At 42.9% G+C, this 25073-nt stretch overlaps 1 protein-coding gene across 12 annotated transcripts in view; it reads left to right on the forward strand.

Moving 5' to 3' along the window:
• Positions 1-25073, forward strand: part of ZMIZ1 (zinc finger MIZ-type containing 1) — a 455946-nt gene that overhangs the window by 129943 nt on the left and 300930 nt on the right. For 11 of the 12 annotated variants that reach the window (XM_063958712.1, XM_063958716.1, XM_063958717.1 and 8 more), the window contains exon 3: positions 7770-7871. The gene's annotated coding sequence lies outside the window, so the exon portion shown is untranslated. Of the gene's footprint in view, positions 1-7769; positions 7938-25073 lie in introns of all 12 variants that reach the window. The other variant, XM_063958715.1, reaches the window with a different exon arrangement.

Raw genomic sequence — 25073 nt, forward strand, 5'->3', positions numbered from 1 at the left:
TGCTGTGTTAATTTGTTGTAGCGCATCTTGAAGTTTGTCAGTCAGGGCTGTTCCATTGATCAGATCAGGCAATGGTGTACAAATTCATAAATCCTTTTTTCCTCTCTCAAATAATTTAGCGGTCTTTTGCTGCATTCTCCCCATCAATCAAAACTCAGAGTCATTCTGAAACCTAAGCAGACAAAAAGTAGGGGACAAGGGGAGGGGAAAACTTCTGCACTAGTCAAAAGGTCAATAAGTATTCATTCTGATATATTATAAACCCCATTAATACATGTACTGTAATGTTGATTCACATTCATATGTTGGGGGTGCCGCCATAGACAATAAGTTGAGGATACAGGACAAGATAGAGAAGATTGTCGCTTGGTTGGCGCACAAAAGGAGAAAGAAATTGATCAATCTAAAATATAACTCTTAATGTTAATTAATTAAAACGATTTGAAATATATATGGTGAAAAAATATTTTTTCAATAAAAGATACCATACCTATTAAAATTATATTCACTGTGTATTATTTATTGTGTTCCCATTTATGGTAGTGTTATTATTTATGAATCTGGACCACTCGTAATAGTCTGAACGTTTCCAATACAGTTATGTACTGTATTGGAAACGTTCAGACTATTACGAGTGGTCAAGATTCATAAATAATAACACTACCATAAATGGGAACACAATAAATAATACACAGTGAATATAATTTTAATAGGTATGGTATCTTTTATTGAAAAAATATTTTTTCACCATATATATTTCACATCGTTTTAATTAATTAACATTAAAAGTTATATTTTAGATTGATCAATTTCTTTCTCCTTTTGTGCGCCAACCAAGAGACAATCTTCTCTATCTTGTCCTGAAACCTAAGCAGGACAGAATGCACAGCAGCGGCCATAATCCTGTATTTTACCTCTTCTCACTTTAGTGTTTGCTCTGTGGTGTGACTCACAGTGGTTTATTCGTATGCACTGGTCCAATGCATTATTCCATTTGGCTAGCTTCCCTTCTTTCCACTTCCTCCTTGTGGTATCTCCCACTTTCCTGGTGCCATGATTCTCTACCCGCTCCTTTCCATTGTTCCATAGTCGCTGTCCACCTTTTCATGTCCTTAACTCCCCTTTCCTCTATATTGTATTTGTTGTTCTAGGTAATATTTGAAAGTTGCTGGAAATAAATGACAGATGCTGAGCAGGGAAAGGGTGGGGTGGGGAATCTTGCTGCATTTCTTACCATCATAGTCATTGTTGCCACTTCTTTGTAGCCACTTCTGTTACTACTTAGCTGGTCTCCACGTATGCAAAACTTCACAGTTTCCTTGGATAGAATGTTGCCTAACAATATCAGAGATTGATTCAGCTTGAGATGCAATAAATTATTAAGGGGCAGATGAATCAAACCTTGGAGTGAGATAAAGTACCAACCAATCAGCTGGTAACTGCTGTTTTGCAGGCTGTTTAAAAACACTTTTTCTCTAACGTCCTAGAGGATGCTGGGACTCCGTAAGGACCATGGGATAGACTGGCTCCGCAGGAGACATGGGCACTTTAAGAAAGACTTTGGATCTGGGTGTGCACTGGCTCCTCCCTCTATGCCCCTCCTCCAGACCTCAGTCTGATACTGTGCCCAGTGGAGACTGGGTGCTTTCAGGGAGCTCTCCTGAGTTTCCTGTAAAAGAAAGTATTTTAGTTAGGTTTTTTATTTTCAGGGAGCCTGCTGGCAACAGACTCCCTGCATCGAGGGACTGAGGAGAGAGAAACAGACCCACTTCTCTGAGTTTCAGGGCTCTGTTTCTTAGGCTACTGGACACCATAAGCTCCAGAGGGATTGGTACGCAGGTCTCACCCTCGCCGTCCGTCCCAGAGCTGCGCCACCGTCCTCCTCGCAGAGCCGGAAGATAGAAGCCGGGTGAGTATGTGAGGAAAAGACTTCAGAGGCGGCAGAAGACACCTTGATCTTCATAGAGGTAACGCACAGCAGTGAAGCTGTGCGCCATTGCTCCCATTCACCTCACACACATCGGTCACTGTAAGGGTGCAGGGCGCAGGGGGGTGCGCCCTGGGCAGCAATAAAAACCTCCTGTGGCAAATACACATATATACATGTACAGCTGGGCACTGCACATGTATAAAAAGAGCCCCCGCCATGTTAAGAAATTTGAGCGGGACAGAAGCCTGCCGCCGAGGGGGCGGGGCTTCTCCCTTAGCACTCACCAGCGACATTTTTCTCCACAGCACCGCTGAGAGGAAGCTCCCCGGACTTTCCCCTGCTTGACACACGGTGAAAGAGGGTTTTAAAGTAGAGGGGGGGCACATAATTGGCGCATATACATGCTACAAAAGCGCTACTGGGTAAACATTCTGTGTTTTTTCCTGGGTCATATAGCGCTGGGGTGTGTGCTGGCATACTCTCTCTCTGTCTCTCCAAAGGGCCTGGTGGGGAACCGGTCTTCAGAAAAGAGCTTCCCTGTGTGTGTGTGGTGTGTCGGTACGTGTGTGTCGACTTGTCTGAGGTTGAAGGCTCACCTAAGGAGGAGGGGGAGTGTATGAAAATTAGGTCTCCGTCGGCAGCGCCGACACCTGACTGGATGGATATGTGGAATGTTTTAAGTGCTAATGTTAATTTATTGCACAAAAGATTAGACAAAGCTGAAGATAGGGTACAGTCAGGGAGTCAACCCATGTCTGTCCCAATGTCGCCGAGACCTTCGGGGTCTCAGAAGCGCCCACTATCCCAAATAGTTGACACAGATACTGACACGGATTCAGACTCCAGTGTCGACTACGATGATGCAAAATTGCAGCCAAGCGTGGCTAAATGTATTCGATATATGATTATCGCAATTAAAGATGTTTTGCATATCACTGAGGAACCCCCTGTCCCTGACACAAGGGTACACATGTATAAGGGAAAGAAACCTGAGGTCACCTTTCCCTCTTCACATGAGCTGAACGAATTATGCGAAAAAGCGTGGGAAACTCCAGACAAAAAACTGCAGATTCTCAAAAGGATTCTAGTAGCGTATCCTTTCCCGTCACAGGACAGAATACGGTGGGAATCCTCCCCTAGGGTAGGCAAAGCTTTGACACGCTTATCAAAAAAGATAGCGCTCCCATCCCAAGATACGGCTACCCTCAAGGATCCTGCTGACCGCAAGCAGGAGGTTACCTTGAAGTCCATTTACACACATTCTGGTACGTTACTCAGACCGGCAATTGCGTCGGCCTGGGTTTGTAGTGCTGTAGCAGCATGGACAGATTCCTTATCAGCGGATATTGAGACCCTTGATAAGGATACCATTTTAATGACCCTAGGGCATATAAAAGATGCTCTCTTGTATATGAGGGATGCTCAAAGAGACATTAGTTTACTGGGTTCCAGGATAAACGCTATGTCTATTTCTGCTAGGCGAGTCTTATGGACCCGACAGTGGACGGGGTGATGCCAACTCAAAGAGGCATATGGCGTTTTTGCCTTACAAGGGTGAGGAATTGTTTGGAGAGGGCCTCTCGGACCTCGTCTCCACAGCTATGGCAGGTAAATCGAATTTTTTGCCTTATATTCCCTCACAATCTAAGAAAGCGCCTCATTATCAAATGCAGTCCTTTTGTTCAAATAAAAGCAAAAGAGTACGTGGATCGTCCTTTCTTGCCAGGGGTAAGGGCAGAGGAAAAAAGCTGCACAACACAGCTAGTTCCCAGGAACAGAAGTCCTCCCCGGCCTCTGCAAAATCCACCGCATGACGCTGGGGCTCCCCTGAGGGAGTCCGCTCCAGTGGGGGCACGTCTTCGACTTTTCAGCCACATCTGGGTTCACTCACAGGTGGATCCCTGGGCAATAGAAATTTTTTCCCAGGGATACAAGCTGGAATTCGAAGAGGTGCCTCCTCGACGGTTTTTCAAATCGGCGCTACCAACTTCTCCCCTGGAAAGGGAGATAGTGTTACATGCGATTCACAAATTGTGTCTTTAACAACTGGTGGCCGAGGTTCCCCTGCTTCAGAGAGGGAAGGGGTACTACTCAACTCTGTTTGTGGTCCCGAAACCGAACGGTTCGGTCAGACCCATTTTGAATTTAAAATCCCTGAACCTTTACTTAAAACGGTTCAAGTTCAAGATGGAATCGCTCAGAGCGGTCATCTCCAGCCTGGAAGGGGGGGATTTATGATATCTCTGGACGTAAAAGATGCATACCTGCATGTTCCCATATATCCTCCTCATCAGGCGTACCTGAGATGTCATTACCAATTTCAGACGTTGCCGTTTGGGCTTTCCACGGCTCCGAGAATTTTCACCAAGGTAATGGCGGAAATGATGGTGCTCCTGCGCAAGCAGGGTGTCACAATTATCCCATACTTGGACGATCTCCTCATAAAAGCCAGATCACGGGAGAAGTTGCAGCGACACGGCTGGATTCTCAATATTCCAAAGTCGCAGCTGAATCCTACGACTCGCCTGCCCTTCTTGGGCATGATTCTGGACACAGACCAGAAAAGGGTTTTTCTTCCGATAGAAAAAGCGCAGGAACTCATTACTCTAGTCAAGAACCTGTTGAAGCCGAAACAAGTGTCAGTACATCATTGCACTCAAGTCTTGGGAACAATGGTGGCAACATACAATGCCATTCCCTTCGGCAGGTTCCATGCAAGGACTTTCCAATGGGACCTATTGGACAAATGGTCCGGGTCACATCTGCACATGCATCAGCGGATCACCCTGTCCCCCAGGGCCAGGGTATCTCTCCTGTGGTGGCTGCAGAGTGCTCATCTTCTAGAGGGCCGCAGGTTCGGCATTCAGGATTGGATCCTGGTGACCATGGACGCGAGCCTCCAAGGTTGGGGAGTAGTCACACAGGGAAGAAATTTCCAAGGCCTTTGGTCAAGTCAAGAGACTTGTCTTCACATCAACATCCTGGAACTAAGGGCCATATACAACGCCCTACGTCAAGCGGAGACCTTACTTCGCGACCGACCAGTTCTGATCCAGTCAGACAACGTAACCGCAGTAGCACATGTAAACCACCAAGGTGGCACAAGGAGCAGTGTGGCGATGGCGGAAGCCACCAGAATTCTTCGCTGGGCGGAGAATCATGTAAGCGCACTGTCAGCAGTGTTCATTCCGGGAGTGGACAACTGGGAAGCAGACTTCCTCAGCAGACACGACCTGCATCCGGGAGAGTGGGGACTTCATCAGGAAGTCTTCGCACAGATTGCAAGTCGGTGGGGACTGCCTCAAATAGACATGATGGCGTCCCATCTCAACAAAAAGCTACAAAGGTATTGCGCCAGGTCAAGAGACCCTCAGGCGGTAGCTGTGGACGCCATAGTGACACCGTGGGTGTTCCAGTCGGTCTATGTATTTCCTCCTCTTCCTCTCATACCCAAGGTGTTGAGAATAATAAGAAAAAGAGGAGTGAGAACAATACTCATTGTTCCAGGTTGGCCACGAAGGACCTGGTATCCGTATCTGCAGGAAATGCTCACAGAAGATCCGTGGCCTCTTCCTCTAAGACAGGACTTGTTGCAACAGGGTCCCTGTCTGTTCCAAGACTTACCGCGGCTGCGTTTGACGGCATGGCGGTTGAACGCCGGATCCTAGCGGAATAAGGTATTCCGGATTAGGTCATTCCTACGCTAATAAAGGCTAGGAAGGATGTGACATCTAAACATTATCACCGAATATGGAGAAAATATGTTTCTTGGTGTGAGGCCAGGAATGCTCCTGCGGAAGAATTCCATCTAGGCCGTTTTCTTCACTTCCTACAAACTGGAGTGAATTTGGGCCTAAAATTAGGCTCCATTAAAGTTCAGATTTCGGCTTTATCCATTTTCTTTCAAAAGGAATTGGCCTCTCTGCCTGAAGTACAGACTTTTGTGAAGGGAGTACTGCATGTTCAGCCTCCTTATGTACCTCCGGTGGCGCCTTGGGACCTTAACGTGGTGTTAAGTTTTCTTAAGTCACATTGGTTTGAACCACTTAAAACAGTGGAGTTGAAATATCTCACTTGGAAGGTGGTCATGTTGTTAGCCTTGGCTTCGGCTAGGCGAGTTTCGGAATTAGCGGCTTTATCACATAAAAGTCCCTATCTGGTTTTCCATATGGATAGAGCGGAATTGCGGACCCGTCCTCAATTCCTACCTAAGGTGGTCTCATCCTTTCATATGAACCAACCTATTGTTGTGCCTGTGGCTACACGTGACTTGGAGGATTCCGAGTCCCTTGATGTGGTCAGGGCTTTGAAGATTTACGTGGCCAGAACGGCTAGGATCAGAAAAACAGAAGCACTGTTTGTCCTGTATGCAGCCAACAAGGTTGGCGGCCCTGCTTCAAAGCAGACGACTATTGCTCGCTGGATCTGTAACACGATTCAGCAGGCGCATTCTATGGCAGGATTGCCGTTACCAAAATCGGTTAAGGCCCATTCCACTAGGAAGTTGGGCTCGTCTTGGGCGGCTGCCCGAGGGGTCCCGGCACTACAGCTGTGCCGAGCTGCTACTTGGTCGGGGTCAAACACCTTTGCAAAGTTCTATAAGTTTGATACCCTGGCTGAGGAGGACCTCCTGTTTGCTCAATTGGTGCTGCAGAGTCATCCGCACTCTCCCGCCCGTTTGGGAGCTTTGGTATAATCCCCATGGTCCTTACGGAGTCCCAGCATCCTCTAGGACGTTAGAGAAAATAAGATTTTAAACCTACTGGTAAATCTTTTTCTCGTAGTCCGTAGAGGATGCTGGGCGCCCGTCCCAAGTGCGGACTACTTCTGCAAGACTTGTATATAGTTATTGCTTTCATAAGGGTTATGTTATAGTTTCGTCGGTTTTGGACCGATGATATGTTGTTGTTTCATACTGTTAACTAGATAGTATATCACAGGTTATACGGTGTGATTGGTGTGGCTGGTATGACTCTTGCCCTTAGATTAACGAAAATCCTTTCCTCGTACTGTCCGTCTCCTCTGGGCACAGTTTCTCTAACTGAGGTCTGGAGGAGGGGCATAGAGGAAGGAGCCAGTGCACACCCAGATCCAAAGTCTTTCTTAAAGTGCCCATGTCTCCTGCGGAGCCCGTCTATCCCATGGTCCTTACGGAGTCCCAGCATCCTCTACGGACTACGAGAAAAAGATTTACCGGTAGGTTTAAAATCTTATTATTGTTCTCCAAGCTTTGATTCATCTCCCCCTAAATCCCTTATAACATAAAATAAATTAATAACAAGAAAAATAAATGCAGCAACAATTGTGTTTGGGGCTATTTTGGCTGCTATGAGACCTTTTACATGCATAATGATGTCCTGTTTCAAAAATCTTAATAAAATTGGCAAAATAAACAATTTTACATCAGGTTTGCTGTAACAGTTACGTGTTTATATACTATCGGGCAGTGTTGTATGCATTCTGCATGTGACCATATCCATCATTTTGCCACACAAGTACCAAGTTGCCCAATAATGATTTGGTTGAGATGACAACTGTTAACCTGTCCGTGTGGTCCTCTTGTAACCGTGCTTTCGAGGCCTACCTTGGCATGACGTGGTCTGACCACTTGGCTCATGTTCCAAATGATGTCATCCAGTTTGCCACCCACATTGTTGGCCAAATGGGACTGTGATCCTTATAGTGTATTAAGTATGTTAGCCTATTCTGCAAAAGTCGTAGGGGTTTATTTACTAAGCTTCGGGTTGTAAAGCCCAGCTCTGCTGATAAGTTTACGTCTAAAATTTAAAAGGGCAATGAAATTTATAAGGGATATTAAATGTTTTCAATTTCTTTTTAGGACAAACTGTGTGTCTCTGATCTTCGTGTTGCAGGACTTCATAAGACACCCATGTAGGGCAGGTTGGATGCCCGAATATAATCCTCCTGAGGCCGGCCGACGGTAAGCACCGTGATGTTGCTTTGACAGTACTTGCCACACAGGTGCAGTTAGCAATACACTTTCTAGGTAAGAACTACTGTAGAAACACAGAAGATATCTTGCACAGAAGCACAATTTAATTTTAATCTTGCCTTGATAATAGTTGCGTTCTGCAGAGTTATTAATAAAAAGGTGTTTTTTTTTATTAACGTTGCTCATATGTACAAATGTGTAGTTACCGATGGCAACCAATCAGCATGTGTCTTATGCAAGATACACACATAAAGCAAATCTCTAATTGTTTCGTGATTTACACCTTTGATCAATGTTGGTAAATAACCCCTAGTGCCAGGCAGCCACACATGTGAAGAATTGCTCATTCTCCATACCATTTTGAAACTAACAATTTGCATATGGTTTTTACTATGGGTCATTCTAGAGCAGTGAAAACCAAAGATTATAACATTGTTTTTGTATATATTTATTATCAATTTCATTTTTGTCAGATTTATACTGCCTCTATCCGTTGCTTACTGGTAATTGTAACACTGTTCATCACTTATGTATTCAAAATATTGTCGACTAAATCCTGTGATTTGCTATTTTCAAACATGGATGAAATAGAAGATGTCTTCTTTAAATAGATGTAAAATAGAAGCTTTTTATTGTACTCGCTCATTGAGCAAAGTCTTGTTGGCCAGAGTTTGCGGGAGGAAGTATACAAGCCGTGCCGTTTTAGGATGACGAGCAAAGTTTAATTCCCGGAAATGTCTCTCATTCCTTAAGAAACCTCTATATCCAGATTTGGACACCCCTGCTTGTGTTCCTCATAGTGTGCGCTCATCCTTTGCAATAATTTGATCCTGCACTGAAATGGTTAAACTCCGATTTTTTTTACGTTCTAAGAACAGTGAGCAGCGAGTGTTCAACACATTCCCTGAACTTAGCACTGTGCAATTATTTTTTTTTTTTTTTTACTTGTGTAACTGTACAGAAGGAATCCCTGCTCCCTTGTTTTGCAGTGCATTGGCAGCTGTATAATCTTGCCGTACTTTTGTATGCATTTAGTTATGTGCCACCTTGCCATACCTACTTCTGTGCCCTGTTATTAACTTTGAAAGGATGTAATCGTGTGGAGTGCTGCTACTGCTCCTCGAAAGAGTTGGAATTGCTTGGTGCCAAAACCTTTTGAGGGGGAAGCTTCTTGTATGCCTGTCCTTGGGAGGGGAGGCCTGCCTTTGGAGAGTAGCATCGGTGTTTATCCAGTGAAGGAAAGGTGATCATAAGTCATTATATAATAATAGTATGATTTTGACACTCTGTAAGTGTTACTGTGCATCATCCTTACCGTTGAAATCTTTCTCAGGGCTAAGTAAGTTACTCAGGAGATTTTTAGATGTTTCATGTTTGACCGTTTTAGGTAACCTTGATTTTTTTTTTATTAATTTATATTTCATGACTAAGTAATGTGACCACCTTGATCACATGTTGAAAGGGCTATATATTTCCTTTTATCTCATTAATAAGTTACAAGGAAAATGACACCTAATTTTAATAACATATCAGCAGGCATTTTAAGCAAGAGTTCGAAACCATAACAAACAAGTGCGGCCATTAAACAGGAAGTAGGTTGGGGGCAAAGATGAAGGCTCAGAGGACTGCATGTCGCCCTAGGGCCACGACATGGCTAGCACTGGTATAGAGTTTGATGGTATAGGCTACTGCTATTCCTGTTAGGGATTGCTCTAGGATCATTCACGCAAAGTGGCATACAAGAGTTTCTTTTATTATTTTGGTAGGACAAATTGTTTCTCTTGCAGAACCCCAACCCACTATATGGGGGAGGCAGTAGCTACTTACCATGAATGGATGGATGTGCAACAATAGACATTCCCTGTTGGGGCCTATGTACTGAGCCTTGGAGAGAGATAAAGTACCAGTCAATCAGCTGCTGACATTTTTCAAACACAGCCTGTAACATGGCAGTTTGTAGCTGATTGGCTGGTACTTTATTTTCGTACACTTTACTTCTCTCCAAGGCGTAGTACATAGACCTCATAGTAGTACTATAAACATCTGTAGAAAGAGAATTATTCTGTTGCAACATCAGAACCTGACTGTAAATGTGGTGTAACATTTCTCACATAAGAACAGTAATCGTGTCACACGGGGACATTGTTACTGCTTTACACCATTTGTGAATGTTGAAATGAGTTATGGCGACAGACATCATTTTGAATAGGGCTTTCTTGTTGTCAGAGTTACCAAAATGTGTTGGTTTTTTTGCGAAACGCAGACTAAAAGCATGTGAGTGATTTATGTGTCACCAGTCATGATCTGCACGTCACTGTAATAAGTGGATACTTTCAGGTCTATTTACCTTATACACAAACCTTGCATAATAAGGTCATAATAACTATTCCAGCTAACACATAAAACCCTTGTACATGTGCTATATAAATAGCCACTATCCTGGGGAAGGGGGTTATTATTACATGTTGGCATAATGTGATTAAGGGCACTTCTGTGTGGCATTATATGGTCATAGTTAAGTGGATTTATGAGGGATATTATGATATGGGGGGAGATTAAGTGGTGTATGATATAAGGTGAGATTTTCGGGATGTTATGATGATGAGAGGGGTGATGTATTATATGAAAATAGTGACAGGCACGACCCTGGGTGGCACTAGCACCCAATCTAGATTTACCTGTTTGCACACACTAATGAACATTTCTGTGTAGATGTGTGTCCTGGAAATGACTTAGGGGCTGACTGCTGTGTCTGATAGTGAACTTGATTAGAGCATCTTGCTATGTACGGCACCAGAATGAGATAAAAGGCTCCCATTTAAAAATATTGACTGAATCTGGAGCCAACATTATGGGAATATGGGTGGTGGTGACTGATTAAGCCCGTGGTTCTCAAACTGGGTGCCCTGGGTTGGTGGTCCAGGACTAATTAAAATAATTTATGGTCATTGTAATAGGCATAACCAGTGCTGGTGGCTATCGAACATAAATTATGTGGATAAACAGAAGCAAATCCTGTCCCTCACCACGCAATTGAGCATAAGGATGACATATAAACACAGTTTACTTAATTTAATATTTCTTTATATGTTTTGGCCTATGGGTGCCATAAAAAAAATTCTGATACTGTAGGGCACCGTGATTCAAAAAAGTTTGGAAACCGCTGGATTAGGTATAAAGCACAGTACAAACAGGTAAATGTAATTAAGTGCTAGCCAGGGCTTTTCTACATCTTACTCTACTGTTTGGAAATCACAAGTTTTTTTTTTCTAGTACAGGTTGAGTATCCCATATCCAAATATTCCAAAATACGGAATATTCCGAAATACGGAATTTTGTGAGTGAGATAGTGAAACCTTTGTTTTCTGATGGCTCAATGTACACAAATTTTGTTTAATACACAAAGTTATTAAAAATATTGTATTAAATGACCTTCAGGCTGTGTGTATAAGGTGTATATGAAACATAAATGAATTGTGTGTATGTACACAAACTTTGTTTAATGCACAAATTATATTATAACATTGGCTAAAATGACCTTCAGGCTGTGTGTATAAGATGTATATGTAACATAAATGCATTCTGAGCTTAGACTTAGGTCCCATCACCATGATATCTCATTATGGTATGCAATTATTCCAAAATACGGAAAAATCCGATATCCAAAATACTTCTGGTCCCAAGCATTCTGGATAAGGGATACTCAACCTGTAATGCGATTCAGGTTCCATTTTCTTTTTTTTATGTATTTTTTTATTATTATTATACAGCTAATAATTTGATCAATTTTTACTGGCTCGAAAATATTTGCTATACTCCTCTCCCTAGTCGCTGCTGGTATGGCAACAAACATGTTAAAATGCCTTTCAAGCTCCTGTCCTATTTGTTTATCCACCCTAAAAAATCATGGTGCAGGAGCCCAGGGGTGCAGCTCCAGTCGCTGGCTGTCTGCGACTGGCAAGGGCTGTGACAGCGTGTTCTTTCCTCAGGAAAATAATTCTGTCATAAGAACATTCCCCTAACGGGAACATTCTGTTTTTCTGCTGCTCGCTGTGTACGTGTGTTTGTGTACAGAACTCATGGCATATGCTTTGTAAGAAAGCGAAACGTACAGAGATTACTGATAGCAATTATAAATATGATCGTCCTAGCTCCCATGTGTGCACAGATACATTGGAACCAATTTTCTAGAACACATTTGCATCATTATTATTGTTATTATTAAAAGGCCAAAATATTTTTCATTTACCCCTAAAGTTCCATGCATACTACTTTTACAATAAATGCTCCTTAAGCCGTTGTCCATTGTTATGCTCTATTAAATCCTTTTATGCTAATCACACTATTTTAGGTTAGTGTCTTTTGGATTCGTCCATTGGCTTACGTATCCTACTGGTTTAGCATGTTTAATATCATAGTAGGGCTTACTACACATGCAGATCTTTGAGGAGAATTCATATGTTATTGCCCCCGATCTCCTGTCTAAAGTGATGGGAGATCGCAGGGGGCGATATACAATTGAGGTCCCCTATCCTGCTGATCGCACCCATTAGTGTCTAGTTTAGCCATGTAAAACCCGACTAAACTAATGGGCCCAATCGTGAAAAGTGCCGTTTGGTCGTCCAAACGGATCACTTTTCACACATTTCAGCTCGCCACCCCCGGCGGGTGTGAGCTGAAATGTAGATACCGGCAGTCGATTGCGCCCAGATGGAACTACATTTTAATATCTCCGTTCGGCACTATCTAGTGTCTGCCAGCATCAATAAGATTTGAATTCCGCCCTTTATGTCCCATTTTTTAGCATATTCAGTTAAGGGTGAGTAGCGCCGGAATGGATTCTGGTATCTCTACATACACAGATCGTGGTTTATTCTCAGTTTTGTGGGCAGCCTGTAAACCTACCTGTGTGTGTCAGGAGTGTTGAAGGAAACTGGATCACCAAGATAAAACCCATGCCAACTCGGGAAGAATATACAAAGTCCACACTTCTCGGAATTAAACCCAGATTTCCTGCTCGGATTTGGCTCTGTTCTTCCTTCTTAGTTTGGATCTTAAAACAAGGCAAAACCAAATTTTCCAAGACCTTGGTTCTTGCATGTTTTTTTTGTATAGAATTTATACTTGTATCATCCTGATGTAGCCACATCTGTAAAAGAGGACTCTGTATTGACTCCTTTAAGAAGTGAGACCCAATTAGACTATTTTTCTTGCCTTGAGAAGAGCAGAACAGTTTGACATGTTGTCGCTCCTTGTCACCACAACCCAGTCACGCCAGACATACTTGTAAAGCTTTGACTTTTTTTAGTGAGTTAATTATGTTATAATCATTTGTTTATAACGCATCATACAAATTCCACAGCTTCATGTAATGTCTGTGTTATTCCTGGTAAAAAATCATGTATATTAGCATGCTGAGTGCACAGCAAGGACATATGGACTTTACATGTACGAAGCGGAACGTGACATTGTTTTCCATGTTGTCGCACTTGCATAGATACTCATATACTACCAGCCAGTACTGCTGCCCCTACTTTCCATCATAAAATGCCCTATTATTTCTTATAGCATGGCCATATTTCTCCATCCTATGCGTCTGCATGTAAATATTCCCAGATCCACACACACATATGGCCTTTTATCAGTAGTGACATTACCAGATGTGTGGGCGATAGGGCAACGGTAACTAAAAATAATTTTACTTGCGTTTGGGAATTGTATTCATCCTATGGGAGACTAATAACAATTGCTATGATCTCCCCAGGTGAGTGCTGAGCATACCAGAGATTTGTGCAGGTTAAGGGCATTTAATATTACTTCCCCCCCACCTTCACAGCAATTGGTATTCATGTAGTGTTACACATTCCCTTGTAATGGCCTCTCCTGCAGACAATTATTATTGTGTCATCCTTACGGTTTTGTGTTTATTGGTATTTTGTTCTCATGCAGCCTTGTCTGTGTATGTAGCACTTGTTCAGCATGCAAATGCAGCCAAGATCAATGCACAGGAATGAAATCAATGGAGGAGCTGCTGGCACATGGGAATGGGTGCTGGGAGATTTAACCCATTTAATACCAGTATCAACTTTAACTGTTCACCCTGAAGGAAAGAAGGAGGTGGTGGAACCTCTAGATATCTGTTCATACCGCCATATAGCCAGATTTCAGCCAGCTCCAGTTATTTGGGGACGTGTCTTTTACCACCCCGCTGTCATTAAGGAACGGACAAAAAATAATCTCTGGGATGTGTCATGGAAATGCAGTGAGAGATATATCACTGCGGGCCTAGAACACCACTACATTTTTTTTCTGCAAGCCATCTTACAGCCTGCATTGTGTCACCTCGTATAATGCTGTATCCATCACTCCTGTCCCGCCAAGCATTGCATTCCTGTCACGTTCTGCTCTGGATCTCTTGGAAAGGTTTAAGGGATATGAAGTCTTGGATAAATGTTAATTCCGGAACCAGTCAGGGCCTTTGGAGTCTCTTATTGCATTATCCAAATGTGATTGCAGGACTAAGAAGAGTGATTCCTTTATTATTGGACTAACATGAGGTGTGTAATACAAGCTCAAGCACTCAAAGCTTGTGAGGTGTTGCTTTAAATCGTGGTTTTCAGTTTTGTCCTCGTGAAGGCATATCTGCCTGAGGAAGTGATCTTAACCAGCTCTGCCCTAAACGACTTAAGCGTTACCCAATCTTTTGAAAGTCTCAATTGAAGCATTGTGCTGGCTTTAAAGGCACTGCATCCTCAATAGTTTTCTTTACATAACTGCACTAACTGCAAGACAGTAGACCTAGTTTTATTATCTATATGCGCAGCAGGGGAGACCGTTTCGCTCCACTTTGTCTGCTGTCTGTCTACTTTTTCATCCAGCCCTATATGGTGGCCTTGACCCCTGTGAAATGTCTCCTTTCAAACTGCTGTTCTATCACAGTGCCATGAGATTGGGGAAGCTTCATATGGAGATATGGGGAAGATCATGAGACAGAGGCAGAAACAGTGATTGGAAAGTACATGCTGAAATATCACATTTAATAGGAGCTCAATAAAATAATGAATCCTACTAAACCTTCAGCTTTTAATATTTTAGACAAAGACAAATGTAAAATGAAAACCATACCTTTTTAATAATGCTTTTTAAAGACCTGTACACGCTTTTAAGTTTTCCTATAGCTGTCATAATATACCTACCCCAGTCTATTTGTACGGTTTTGCAGGAATATCTGCTTTAGTATATAACAACATAACCACATAACAGGTGGCCCCATCGTCAGCTGGCTTTATAATAAATTTACTATGCTTACTGACCATTGATCAGCTGACCGCTGCAATTACAATATATGCTGCAGTTCTTCTCTATGCTGTCACTCACTTACCCCTGAAGTCTTTTTATGCTACAATATTTTTTGTTTTTGTTTTTTGGCATGGTGTTTTGGGAGAGTATCTCTCACATAATAAGAGGAACATGTTCAGTAGAGCACATAAGTGGAAAATGTGGCCACCAGTTGCATTAGTGGTGGTGACCTACTCACTGCCACATTCTGCTCTAGACAACAGAAGACAGGTTGGCCTTCCCAGCTGTTTATGTATTTCTGGTGCATGGGTTTCCAGCAGGAAATAAATGGCCAGCCATTGCTGAGGGTAACAATCTTGACCCAGCAGATCTACCCTGGGTAAGGAGTATATTTAAGATAATGCATTGCTGGATTAGCATCCAAAATAAAAACTTCCAATATCTGCCATATTATACTATTTGCAGGAGGCTGCAGTGTGTTCTGTATCTGAAAAATACAAATAGCTTTGACCCCGTATCCAGGTTAATTCACAGTCTCCTTATGACATTACGGTTATCCTTTGCCCAAGGGTACAGGTGGAAAGCCACAAAGGAATGTTTTCTTTTTTTTTTTTTACTAATGTCTGTGATTAGGTCGGTTGCACTATATGAAATACACAACACAGAATTTCGACCCTGATAAACGCAACCAAAGCCATTTAAATGCAAACTTTTTTTGTTTTGTTTTTATGCTTGCCACCTGGTGAAGGGATTGCGGGAAAGGGCTTCATAGTAATTGGGGCGCTCTGCTTTCCAGTAAGGGACATATTTGGACTCTAATGATGGGTTAGCAAAAAGAACCTGTCACTATTGAGTTGTCATGCTTGCCTAGAACAGGGAGCGGGTTACACACTGCACACTATAACTCCTAAAATTAACCCTCATGTATATGGGGTGTAGTATGTTATGCCGGCGGCTGAGATCCTGGTGCCCAGCATACCGGCGTCGGGATACCGACCACCAGCACCTGGGCGAGCGCAAATGAGCCTCTTGTGGGCTCGCCATGCTGCGGGCACAGTGGCGCGCTACGCTCGCCACTCTATTTATTCTCCCTCCAAGGGAGTCGTGGACCCCCAAGAGGGAGAACAGTTATCGGTATGCCGGGTGTCGGAATTCAGGCGCCGGTATGCTGAGCGCCGGGATCCCAACAGCCGGCATACTGAATACCACCTTGTATATGATATGTGATAATGTAGAATTCTGGTTATGCTTAGCACATATGTGTTTGAATAAAATGCTCTATACAATTTATGTTTTTAGATCGATCTAAAAAATGCGTTTGTAACAAGGATGGGCAGATCTGATGCTTTTGGGGAACTTCTTCCCTGAATCTTTAAGGCCTCCTACCCACTGGTGTATTATGCAGTGTGAAACATTGTAACAGTGTTTGAAGAAATAAAATGCACATCAAAGGTGTTTTCCGGAGAGCATCTTGTTCCATTTTCTGCATTTAGCACATGTATCAGAACGGCAACAGCAAGTAAAAAAAAACAAAAAAAAAAACCGCACAATTAAAAAATACTGCTAATTACGGTAGCACTGGTGGTTTCAGACCTGTATATGTGTGTACATGTATGTGTGTGTATATATGTGTATATGTATGTGTGTATATATATATAATATGAACAGAATTGTATAGCGCCACTTGTAAGGTAAAAATCTCAATAATGCTCTATAGCTAGATGGTGCACTACAAGTGCAATAAAAACACCATAAAAGCCCACACAACCTTAGTCATTGGTGTCAGCCAACCCCTAAAAATACAACTGGTATAGTATTGTTAAAAAGGTATGTAAAAGGGAGGGATAGGGGTACCGGCGACAGGTGTAGCTAAAACAAGGTTTAAATATGCTAAAAAAATAATAATTTAAGAGCCAAAAAGATGTATAATTATAAAAAGGTTTTAATATACATGAGAGTAAAACAAGTTTAAAATACAAGTAAAAATACGGAAAAATATTGAAAGGATAGGAGATCGAACTTAGCTTAAAATCAGTAGGAGGTCAGTACAGGAAAGTCCTATCCTTTTAATATTTTTCCGTATTTTTACTTGTATTTTAAACTTTTTTTACTCTCATGTATATTAAAACCTTTTTATAATTATACATCTTTTTGGCTCTTAAAAAATAATATATTTTTTTTTAGCATATTTAAACCTTATTTTAGCTACACCTGTCGCCGGTACCCCTATCCCTCCCTTTTATATATATATATATATATATATATATATATATATATATATATATATATATATATATAAAAAATATATATGTAATAAATATATATATATTATAGAGAGAGTATTTCAAATACATAGTGAGACATATCAAAAGTGTCAGACGGATGATTATTCTACATTGTTTCTGCAATAAGACAGTGTAATATGTTTGTATTTATTATATGTAATATTTACACCTAAATAACAGTGCTTAGTTTGCATATAATAATTTAAGCTGTGCGTAGCGAGTTCTGCCATTAATCTCCTGTTGTTGTCTGTGCTGAATAGTGTCACAGTCGTGTGCCAGAGTGGAGCATACTAAGGGGTTAATGGGGGTGGGGGGTGGGAGTAAGGGCTGTGCAATGAATTTGTGGAACATATCCTGTTCTGTCTATGTAACTTCCCTTTTGTGCTTCTGCCCTGCCTCCCCCTCCTCTCCACTGTGCACCAGTGCAACCCCCCCCCCCCCCAACCACCTTTTTGTAGAAATATGTCCGGTCTGGAAATCATTCATTTCAAAGATTTTTCTCTTTTAAGCAAAGCATGGGGAAGTTGGCTGCATGTGTAATGTATATCGTCCTCATAACTCAGCTAATAAATTACTAGAAGAGAGGGAGGTGGTGGGGAGAGCCTCCTAGTTTACTCAGTGTGTCACTATTTCTGGCTGTTATAAGTTTGCCAGCAAAAAGTCAGAGCTTGTTAAAGTGGTTACAACTCTTAAGGGTCCAAAGAGTCTGTTTTGTGGGACTTAGGTTAAGGATGTTTCCTGTTCAGCCTCCCGTGCCTTCACTTCACTCCCCCCCTCCCCCCCCTTGTCCAAGCCTGTATTTTGAATTGGCGCATTCTCTGAAATGTCCCCAGTGTATATAAGATTTCTGTGCGGGCTTTATGGTGCAGTTGAATTTGAGCCTTCTTTGTGAGCCCGTTAGATTTCCAAATTGGGTTTATATTTAATTTTTTTTTTTTTAAATACATTTGTAAATGTATGCCAAAAATGATAAAAATGCAAAACAATGGCATATTTGCTGGTGACTTTTGTAGTAATTAAGATTTGTCTATTAAGATTTTGTCATCTTGGTGTGGCCAGAATGTTCTGGAGGGTATTTATGCCCATTTTGCTTTATTATCTTCGTGTTCTGCTTTTTAGCAATGATCATCAGCAGCACGTATTACTGCTACAGCAAACGCTAATGGGTGTATTGTGTATGTTCTTATTATTACGCTTTATTTATATGGTACCACAAGGGATCCGCAGTGCATAAACAAATGAGCAAAACAAGAAAACAGCACTTACAGTTCAAGACAATATAGGACAAGTACGGAAAACCAGGGGTTAGGTGCCATCAAAGGGAGTTTGCGTATAAGATAGTGTAAGAGGAGAAAGAAAGGCACATGAGGGGAAAAGGCACTGCTCTTGTGAGCTATGCTCTTATGGAATTTAAATAGCGTATAATTGCTAGAAGTGTTTTGTCCCTACTTTTGGTGATTTGCTGCATTCTGGTGCTGGAGCTGGTTGCAGCTAGAGCTACCCAGTACATTACAGTCATAGTTGCCGACTTTTGGGCTGCTCTTTCCGGGAGAGAGCAGCTAGTCGGCTCAGCAGGGGGGCGGGCACGCCGGGCAGTGAGCTGATGTGAGGAGGGGGGCGGCACGGGGGCGGGCCAGAGGAGGGACGGGGGCGTGGCTGCTGGATCGCGTCATGCAAGCCACGCCCCCCACTGTGCAATGCCGCAATTACCGGCATTATACAGTGGGGGCGTGGCTTGCATGACGCGATTCAACAAGAATCGCGTCATCGCCTGCCCGGACCGCCCACTTCACTCGCTAAGTGGGCAGCCGGGCAGGGGGGGGGACCCCTGTGATCGGGAGACTTGCCTGCTCTTCCGGGGGGCCGGGAGGGTCACCCGATTTTCGGGAGCCTCCCGGCCATTCCGGGAGGGTAGGCAAGTATGATTACAGTTATAGGGTACTAGTCATTTTGTACCTGCTTTCTCTAATATCTGGTGTTCAGATATGTGTCACTTAACATAGTCTTGTCAGTCAACCCTTTAATTAGTTGTTAGCCCGTTACCTGGTCATTTACTACTTTTTTTCCCCCCATTCCCTTTAAAACAATACGTTTAGCTCCACCAACCTACATCTCACCTAGATTTTAATTTACTGCAAAGCTTCACTAATTTCTGGGCATACACTATACAATTATCTAGCTGATCCACTAGACAGTAGTGCGGTGTGTGTGCACGACCAACACAAAAATATAAATTGGTCGGGTATGCCGGTTCACCCAGTATGTCTGTCTGATGCAATATTTTGAAGTTACAAAACGGCCTCATTGGTCAGGATGTACACGGACATTTCCCCTGCTCCTTCATAGAGAAGGGAAGATCAAGATGTTGTGTGGTCATAAGGGGGGTACTCACGGAGCGATATTCTAAGCAATCTGACTAGATTGCTTAGAATTTGAGCATTATCGCTCCGTGTGTACCCCCTACAGCGATAGCGATGCGCAGCCCCGTGCATCGCTGTCGCTGCTGCTAGATTGGCCTGCTGGGTGAAATGAGCGCCCCCCCCCCGTCTCCCCCCGCATGCTCAGCACAGATCGCGCTGTGCTGAGCGGTGGGAGAGATGTGTGCTGAGCGGTTCGCTCAGCACACATCTCTCCCGTATCGGCCCATCTATATGGGCCTATACACTGTGAGATATCTCAGTGTGTGGCCACAATATCTGCTGGGTATCAGTCTGTCGGATAAAACTTTCTTCTTTCTGCACCACTATCTCCGCCAACTCTTCAGCATGTCTCCGAGGGGGTCTATTCATGAAGCACTGAAAAGAGTGGAGAAGTGAGTCTGTGGAGAAGTTGGCCATGGCAACCAATCGGTGTTGAGGTAACATTTATAAAATGCATTCTATAAAATTATATGTAGCAGCTGATTGGTTGTCATAGGCAACTTCTCCACTGGCTCACTTTTCACTGCTTCATGATTAGACAACCGGATCTTTTACTGTTCTTGACTGGGGAATTTTCATTCCTATTGTAATGCAACAAACTTTTCCTCCATGCACATGATATCCTACCTACTAAATGGCTAGTTTTGTAGCATTCGTGTCTCCATATATTTTACTTAAGCCTGTTAGCACTTAGTTTCCTCCATCTCTAGTGTTGTATACCTCCTTAAACTGCAAGCTGTTCAGGGTATGCACCCTGTTCCTGTTGTATTCGTATGTCCTTGTCATGGCATGTAAGGCGTTTGTGTTAGCTTGTGGGACAAAGTATAAATAATTGTGTACATATATTTCTCCTTACAGTTATCCGGAGGAGTCTGTATTTTACATTACACAACAAAATCCAGCATTTGCCATAGTGTCATGGCAATAAGTCATCCTAGCGTCTATTTCGTCAAAGCAATAAAGAGTGAGTTCACTTTGCAAACTGTCTCCACCGGCATTTATTGTGTATAAAGGGGGAGGGGGGATCCCTCTTCAGTTACCTGAACCCACAAGAATGAAACGCACTGTGTGAGTGCAGTATGAGAAGAGGAGATTCCGTCCATCCCACCCCCACTGAGCTCATAAGGAGGTTTGTATTGCTCTCTGTGGGCAAAGAGGAGGGCAAGCACTCGCTCCACGTGCAAGCACAGCGACCGGCACTATCAGGTCCTGATGTTGTCTTGCTTTGGTACTTTGTGGGGTTACTTGAATGTGGAAAAGTTCAGCAAAAGGGATCCTTACCGTTAAGGGGGCCGAGAATAGATTGTGCCGTGTACAGATCTGCTCTAGTGCCGCGTAGATATGCTGCTTTCGTGCCATGTACAGATGTGCTCTAGTGCCACGTACAGATGTGCTGTAGTGCCGCATACAGATGTGCTGTAGTGCCGCGTACAGATCTACCTTAATAAGAGCTCTTGCGTAGAGCAGTTGGGCCAGTGGTAGAAAATCTGTGCATTTGGGTTATTTACATACTAGTTAGTTACTGACAATAATCTCTCCGATGTGCACTGTGAAGCACGAAGAAACTCCCAATTCCCCTGATGACAAGTCATCTCAAAATGTATAGATGTATCATAGGCTAAAATGGATTACTGGGAAGTATCACAAATTGAGCAGCACGGTGGTGCAGTCTTTTGTATTACAGACTGACAGGACTAGGGTCATGGGTTTGGGCAGCTACACACCAGAACGATGGCCAATCGCCCTGATGGTTGGGCTGAATTCCCTCCATCCTTCATTACATTAATCGGCCGGATGTACAATATCGTCGCATTGGCCATGCACAACGGATGACCAGTGTTGTATGAGACCTGCTGGGGCTCGCAATTGTAAGTACACACTAGATCACAGGTTCTCAAACTCGGTCCTCAGGACCCCACACAGTCCATGTTTTGCAGGTCACCTTTAGATTTTTAAAATGTGATAGTTGGTGATTCACAGTGCTGCTGCTGGGTGACATGGAAAACGTGAACCGTGTGGGGTCCTGAGGACTGAGTTTGAGAACCACTGCACTAGATAATGTAGACAATCCAATACAGCAAATTGTTCAGATTTCGTTTTTAGTGTGTACCCACCCACTCCAACCATGGCCCTATCTGTGTGCTTTTTATTAACTCCATGTACTCTGTTCTCCGACGACAATCCAATATCACACTGGTAGGTAGGTTAACTGCTTTCTGACAAAAAAATAAAATTAAAAATTAACCTACGTCTATGTCATAGGGAACATAGATTGTTGGCTCCAAGAGGAGCTGTATCAAGCCTTTGAGTGAGATGGAGCAGTTTCCCAAAGAAACCAACCCACTATCTCCCTCCAAGTCTTGATACATTTCCCCCTCAGGAACTGATGTGAACTTATTCTCTATAAGAGCACTGTGTAATATGTGTGTTCGCTATGTAAACTAACATCTAAAATGAAATGTTCAGCACCCTACAAAGAGGAGTGCTCTGTAACCAGAAAGCACAGTAATACACTTAAACATAAACACTGGCACGTAAACACATAAATGTATGTTTGATACAAGAGATAATTGCGTGTGTAAATGTTCCTGGGTGCCGCTGGAGGACATTAAGTACAAGAATTGTACCACCATGGTGAGAGAACAGGTTTCCAGTGCAACCCTGTACTGCCAATTAGCACTCTGCAAATATGTACATAAGAGTGTAGAGAGCGCCTAATCCAGAGCTGGCATCTAGGTGCCTAATGCCAAGTGCGTGTACAGAGTGTAGCTGGGGCCAAAGTAACTGCTTTTTTAATTGTATTGTACAAGGAGAGAGAATAGTAATGAAGGGTCCCATCTATCTATGCAATTCCGTTGCCTAACAAATGGTTAATGCATACTACCTGTGGCGGTGCTAGTTGCGGCAGCATTGTTCTACCTGGACATATTTATTTTTAACAGATCTACATGGTCCGAGTTCGTTACAACCGTTTTGTCGCTAATAAAGTAGTTTGTATCTTTCTATAAACGAAAACTGGTTTGGCTACGGTTGCCAAGCCAATTCGGATACATTAACCTTTTCAAACATAGTTACAAAATAATGTTGATTGTTGCTTTACATTCTAGCAAGCCAAAAGCTGGTGAAGTGACACGGAAGTGGAGTTATAAAGCTGGCAGGACATTGTCAGACAGGGAAGGTGTCTGGTTACTGCCAGGTGTGTGAATCTGTTAGTCAGGTACATTCCTGGCTGGTGGAATGTGTTCTTTGTTGGGGGGCTAAGAGAGCCAGCCGAGGCAAGAAGAGCACACAGCGTTCCACAGGTGCATTGTCTGCTCTGCACACTGCAACAAAATGTATTAAAATACTGCATTGCGTGCTCTTCATACGTGTTCTTTATGTATGTTTCCGCACTTAATACTTATTTATGTTTAACAAATCAGATAACCTATAGTATATTTACATTGCATGTACTTTTATTTTATTTTATTGCTGTATGATCAGCAATAATTGTCTTTGCAGATGCTTACAATCTACAAACACTGTATTTCTCTATTTATTTATTTATTTATTTATTTATTGATAATTAGTGGGAGCTACAATGTTGCCTTGCTGGGGTTACTATAAATCTACCTATTGATAACAGAAAAACAGCGCCACACAGTGGCTGAAACATTGAAAGAAAGCTTGGCTCTGAACTAAGCGCCTATGACACATGTTGTACGTACAGTATATGTTCCATTACATTGTGTTTCTCTCTCTCTCTCTCTCTCTCTCTCTCTCTCTCTATATGATTCTTTTTATCAGTTGGCAAAATGCAAAGAAATCTAATTCAAATCAATATTTGGCGTGACCACCCTTTGCCTTCAAAGCAGCATCAGTTCTTCTAGGTACACTTGCACACAGTTTTCGAAGAAACTCGGCAGGGAGGTTGTTCCAAGCATGTTGGAGAACTTAACCACAGATCTTCTGTGGATGTAGACTTGCTCTCTTCATTTTGTCTCTGCATGTAATCTCTGACAGACTTGATGATGTTGACATCAGGGCTCTGTGGGGGCACTATTATCACTTCCAGGACTCCTTGTTCTTCTTTACGCTGAAGATAATTCTTGATGTCCTGCTGCAGAATAAATTTGGTGCCAATCATACGCCTTCCTGATGGTATTGCATGACGGATAAGGACCTTCCTGTATTTCTCAGCATTGTGGACACCATTAATCCTGACCAAATCCACAACTCCATTTGCTGCTCTCACCAGCCCTTTCGGAGAACAGCCTGCCTTCTGTTACAGCCAAATAGTTTACCTTTCAACTCATCAGTCCAGAGCACCTGCTGCTATTTTTCTGTACCCCAGTTACTATGTTTTCATGCATAGTTGAGTCGTTTGGCCTTGTTTTCACGTCAAAGGTATATATATTTTCCCCCCGCAGTTATTCCATGAAGACCACTTCTAGCCAGACTTCTCCGAACAGTAGATGGGTGTACCTGGGTCCCAGTGGTTTCTGTCAGTTCTGAGATTTCTCTTCTGTTTATTCACTTTGCATTTTGTTAATTGATAAAAATAAACTATTAACACTTCTATTTTGGAAAGCATTTGTACTTTGCAGCATTTTTTTCACACCTGCCTAAAACTTTTGCACAGTATTGTGATATTATGATATGCTAACTAGACAGAGGGGTATATTCAATTAGGGTCGGATCCATTCCGACATGTATTTGTTGGAATGGATCCGACAACCCCTATTCAAATCTCATCTCAATTCGACTTTTAAAAAGTCGAATTGAGATGAGGAACCCAGAGGAGGAAAGGGGGGTGGAGCCGCGGGACAGCCGCGGGCATACAGGGGAGAGCAGCGCTACAGCACAGCGCTGCAGGAGGATGTCACACAGCCGCCCGACCTCACGGCAGTGTTCACCCGGCTCCAGCAAGCGTGACCTCACTTGCTGGAGCCGGGTGGACGCTGCCGTGAGTGGCGCCCTGTGAGACATCCTGCTGTAGCACTGCTCTCCCCTATATTCCCGCGGCTGTCCCCCGTCACCCTGCGGCTCCCCCCCCCCCCCTCTCCTGCTCTAATCCCTCATCTCAGTCCGACATTTTTTATGTCGGACTGAGATGGTCGGAAATGGGGCCAAATCCTGTCGACTTTGGCACCGTTTCACTCAAAAGTACGTGATTTGGCAGCTATATCGCCGATTCACATACTGTT

This window comes from Pseudophryne corroboree, chromosome 3, assembly GCF_028390025.1.
Source record: "Pseudophryne corroboree isolate aPseCor3 chromosome 3, aPseCor3.hap2, whole genome shotgun sequence".
NCBI lineage: Eukaryota > Metazoa > Chordata > Amphibia > Anura > Myobatrachidae > Pseudophryne > Pseudophryne corroboree.